Below are 5,239 nucleotides of genomic sequence, written 5' to 3' on the forward strand. Positions count from 1 at the left end.
AGCTCCGCCGGAAGAGGGCCATCATCACGGAGGGCTTCTACATCATCCTAGCCCCTCGACTGATGAATTGTGGGTTTATGATCAAGTCTATCTATGAATAATATTTGAATCTTCTTTGAATTCTTTTATGTATGATTGGTTATATGTGCAAGTCTCTTCGAATTATTCGTTTGGTTTGGCCAACTAGATTGGTAGTTCTTGCCATGGGAGAAGTGCTTAGCTTTGGGTTCGATCTTGCGGTGTCCTTACCCAGTGACAGAAGGGGCAGCAAGGCACGTATTGTATCGTTGCCATCGAGGATAACAAGATGGGGTTTATTTCATATGGCATGAATTTATCTCTCTACATCATGTCATCTTGCTTAAGGCGTTACTCTGTTTTTAACTTAATACTCTAGATGCATGTTGGATAGCGGTTGATGAGTGGAGTAATAGTAGTAGATGCAGAATCGTTTCGATCTACTTGTCACGGACGTGATGCCTATTTACATGATCATGCCTAGATATTCTTATAACTATGCTTAATTCTGTCAATTGCTCAACAGTAATTTGTTCACCCACCATAGAATACTTATGCTCTTGAGGGAACCCACTAGTGAAACCTACGGCCCCCGGGTCTATTCTCATCATATCAATCTCCATCACTTTAATCTTGTTTTGCTTTTTACTTTGCTTTTACATTTTACTTTGCATCTTTATACCAAAAATACCAAAAATATTATATCTATCAGATCTCACTCTCGTAAGTGACCGTGAAGGGCTTGACAACCCCTAATCGCGTTGGTTGCGAGTAGCTATCGCTTTGTGCAGGTACGAGGGACTTGAGCGTGGGCTCCTACTGGATTGATACCTTGGTTCTCAAAAACTGAGGGAAATACTTACGCTACTCTGCTGCATCATCCCTTCCTCTTCGGGGAAAACCAACGCAAGCTCAAGATGTAGCAACCCGCTGCCAGGGGAGGGTAGGACAAAAGATGCCATGCAAGTTCTTATTATAAGCACATATGACTATATACGGAATACATGCCTACATTGAATTGATGAATTGGAGCTATTGTGTATCGCTCTAGGTTGTGACTATTATATGATGAATGTCATCCAACACAAATATCCATCGATGATCCAATGCCTATGCTTTTTCTCATATTGATCTTTGCTAAGTTACTACTGTTGCTGCTGTTACAATCATCACAAACTGCTTGTGTTACGGTCCCTGTTACTATTACTGCTACTATCAAAACTATCAGACTACTTTGCTACTAAACACTTTGCTGCAAAAATATTATTTCTCGGGTGTGGTTGAATTGACAACTCAACTGCTAAGGCTCATAAATATTCTTTGGCTCCCCTTGTGTCGGATCAACAAATTTGGGTGAGATACTACCCTCGAAGACTGTCGCGATCCCCTATACTTGTGGGTTATCAGACCTTCTTTTGAGGAAGAACTTCCACATTGAGACTGATAGATGAGTATTATGTGGGCATGAACCAAATGAGCAGCTAATGCACCAATTCTTTAGTTGTGATTTCAGTCAGAACTTCTCGTTAGCTATTGGATTCCAATGGAACACTGATTATGACCTCACATAAATGTTCATGGATGGGAAAAGAAGAAATAACATCCAATGTTCCAAAGAATGCCTAATAGCAGGGCGTTGGAGTCTATGGAAACACAGGAACATAATAGTTTTTGATAACAGGACCAAGAACATGGAGTACTGCATTGCCCGCTTCAAGGAGCACTTTGATACCATCATAAAGAAAGCCAAACCTAGCTTGAAAGAGGGAACACTATCATGGCTAGATTACTTGTAGATCTTTATTTTTTGGTCTTCAACCTGTACAACCATATGTAACTATTTCGCCATTATTAATGAAAATAGAGTAACAATGGGGGTTTTCCCCATTGTGTTTTCTCAAAAAAAGATTTTTTTTGTTTCTAGAATTAGATCTTCTCTTTGTTGCCAACATGAATTCTCTACCTTTACTTGATGAAGTTTGTGAAATACATGGAATAACAAACAATATTCATTCCGAGATAGATATTTCTATTTTTTTCTCTATTATACATGAAGGAGTTGGCACTGTGGTGGCATTGGTGAACGCCACGCCAAGAAATGGTGATGGTGACCACAGGGAGGAGATCAAGAGCATCAACAGCCTCTTGCAGGGTTCCTCCTCCTCATTGCCACTACCAACAACAACTACAATGACGACTAGTTCGAGGAAGCTACTGGAGCGCTAGGGCCTTCTTGTGAATATAATGCATTTGAGATCAAGAGAGGGGGGTTAGGGAGACACACACACACAGAGAGAGAGAGAGATGTTGGAAATATGCCCTGAAGGCAATAATAAAGTATTGCTTTATTTCTATGTTCGTGGTTAACGTTTACTTTAATGCTATAATTGCAATGTTTCTTTAAAGTAAAATTCAGAGAAAAACTCAGTTGCATGTGTCGAAATATAAATCCCAAGTGGTTTCCTAGTTTCCCCTCTAAGACTAGCTCATGCATTGCGTTGTTAAAGTAACAAGAATATATTCAACAACGAGAGCACATTGTTGGTTGTACAATAGTGTTGGACAAACCCAACTAATGGTATACTACAAGATCCCTTCGTAACTTTGTTATCAGGACTATCATGTCATGTGTTAACGTATACTCACATTCTTAGACCATGCGAATGTCATGCACCTTCATTCATACTTGATGATTACTTTGGGGTTGCCAAACGATACTCGTAAGTGAGTGATCATAACAGTAACTTTTAGGTACATCAAAAAATATGTCAAGGGACATGATAGTTCAAGACTAGAATTTGCTTCTCCGACGATGGAGAGATACTTTTCCAGGCCCACTTGGTATTACAGTATTCATCATCATCTGGCCAGACACAGCATGATACGATCACATGATACCGAAATACTGAAATGACAGAAGAGAACAAAAAGTGGTAACTAGGATAACTTGGTGTTGTGATCAAATAGTTCTTTTACAAAGATAACGATAAAAGTCTCGCCTCGGGTTTTGTTAATTATCGCGAAGCAAAAGGAATTGTGTACACAAATAAAAGGTTCACCTGAGAGATATGTTCATGCGTATGTGAGAATCAATATATGTGTTTAGATCCCGCTGTTGTTTATTAGCTGAAATGTGTTTCGAGTCATGTCCACAAGTACCAAACTTGCAGGGTCACACGATTAATGGTTAGCAGTTTGATAGACTATGAGAAGGTATTAAAAGTACGTTCCTGTAGCCCAAGGTGGCTGGCCCCTTCGCTAGTAGACTGCACACCGACATAACTTGGAGGGGACGGGGGTGTGTGGGCCTCGATGTGCTAGCGGGAGCCCTCCTCCAAACCGCCTCTATATATATATAATATATATATATATATAGTGTGTTACTATTCATCATCCAGGGTGCAGAATAAGTTATTCTTCACCCGAGGTAATCTTACGATAATTTCATAATTAAATTACGTTTCGAATTCAAATAGTTATATTCCTATTGATTCACTACGTAAAATTTGACATAAAAAAATAAAAAAAATAGGTGATAAGACAAAAAATTTACAGTTTATGTGTATTTTAGACTATGTTTTTACGTTTCTAATTTTACATAACATAAAATATTTTTTACGGTGATTATATATTTTCTTATGGTCCTTTTTTACGTCGGAAATAAGACAAAACTTACGGAACGTAAATTTACGGTGTATTGATGGTAAAATAGAGGGGGTGAAGAATAACTATTCCTCACCCAGGATGACAAATAGCGCGACCCTATATATATATATATATATATATATATATATATATATATATATATATATATATCATCGGTTTGAATCGATCTGTAAAAAAATTGAGTGTGTTTTTTGTAAATAAAAAGTCTAAAAATGTGCCTAAGATTTATTTAAAATAATTCCACAAGTACCGAACTTGCAGGGTCACACGGTTAATTGTTTTTTTAATGATTAGCGGTTTGATAGACTACTAGGAGGTATTAAAACTACGTTCATGTAGCCCAAGGTGGTTGCCCCCTTCACTAGTAGTAGGCTGCACACTAACCTGGCTTGGAGGGGATAGGGTGTGTGTGGGATCCTTGGATCCCCCTCCCCTTGGTGTGCTGGCCTCTGAGGAGGGAAACTGCTTCCCATGGCCACTATCTCTACTATTAAAGGGGGATCTGTCGTCGTCGTCGTGATGGTTCAACCAGGCCTTCCCCTATTGATACCTCCTCCCACCCCTCGACCACATGGAGAAAAAAAGGGTAGTCCATCCCGCGCACGACGAAACCTGCCCACGCTCCCACGGTCCCACCCATCTCGCCGCTCGAAGAAAAAAAACTGCCGCCACACGCGCGCACGCGTCCTGCCCCGTCTTCCTCAAACCCTCGCACCCGATCCCATCTCTCTCCGGACAAAAATCGTCGCCACCATCCCGCTCCTACACCTCTCCACGCTACCTCGCGATCCGCTCTCTCGTGCCGTCCGGATCTAGGGAAGGGGATGCCTTCCATCCCCTCCGTGGAAGAGAGATACAACCATACAGCAGAAAGAGGAAGGAGCGCATCAGCGGTGCTCAGCGGTTCTCCACCGAGGAAGAGTGGCGGTGCTGGCCTAAGTGCCACAGAGGAAGAGCGGCCGTGGTTCCGGCGACAGGTGGAGGCTACTCCTGCAGATGCACGGCCATCTGCTTCCTCATCTGTTTCCCTGCTATAGTGAGATAAAAACTGCACATTCCTTACACTTGTAGCTATACCGTGTCTCCTTTTTCTGCTAGGCTTCGTATTTGTTGGTTATATGATTTTTAGGTTAGTATAATAAATCGCGGCAATTTTGCATAATCTGTTCTGCGATCCATTTAAGAACACATGCTTCCTAGTCAAGTAGTTTGGCTTTCGCAAGAACAATGCCAACATTCAGTTCAGCAAGGAAGCACAACAACTTTTGACAGTGATAAGTACTCTGGTCAGTGGTTGTTGCCCTCTCGTGGTCGATCACCGACATATTGGTTTGGTCCTTGTTGTGATTTTCAGGATTGGTAAACAAGAAGATTCTGACGATGCAACCAGCTGCTGGTAAGGGGATTCTCTTATCCTATCGACAACCAAGACAGAGAATAGAAGTGTTTGCTCCTATATGTTAGTTTTCTGGCGCAATAGATAAAAGAATTGCGTGCCATCTTTTATACTATTTTCATCTAAATATGCTATTGTATTTGTGGCAAGTCCAGTTAA

The sequence above is a fragment of the Triticum urartu genome, chromosome 7A, assembly GCF_056163025.1.
Source record: "Triticum urartu cultivar PI428250 chromosome 7A, HENAU_Tu73, whole genome shotgun sequence".
Classification (NCBI taxonomy): domain Eukaryota; kingdom Viridiplantae; phylum Streptophyta; class Magnoliopsida; order Poales; family Poaceae; genus Triticum; species Triticum urartu.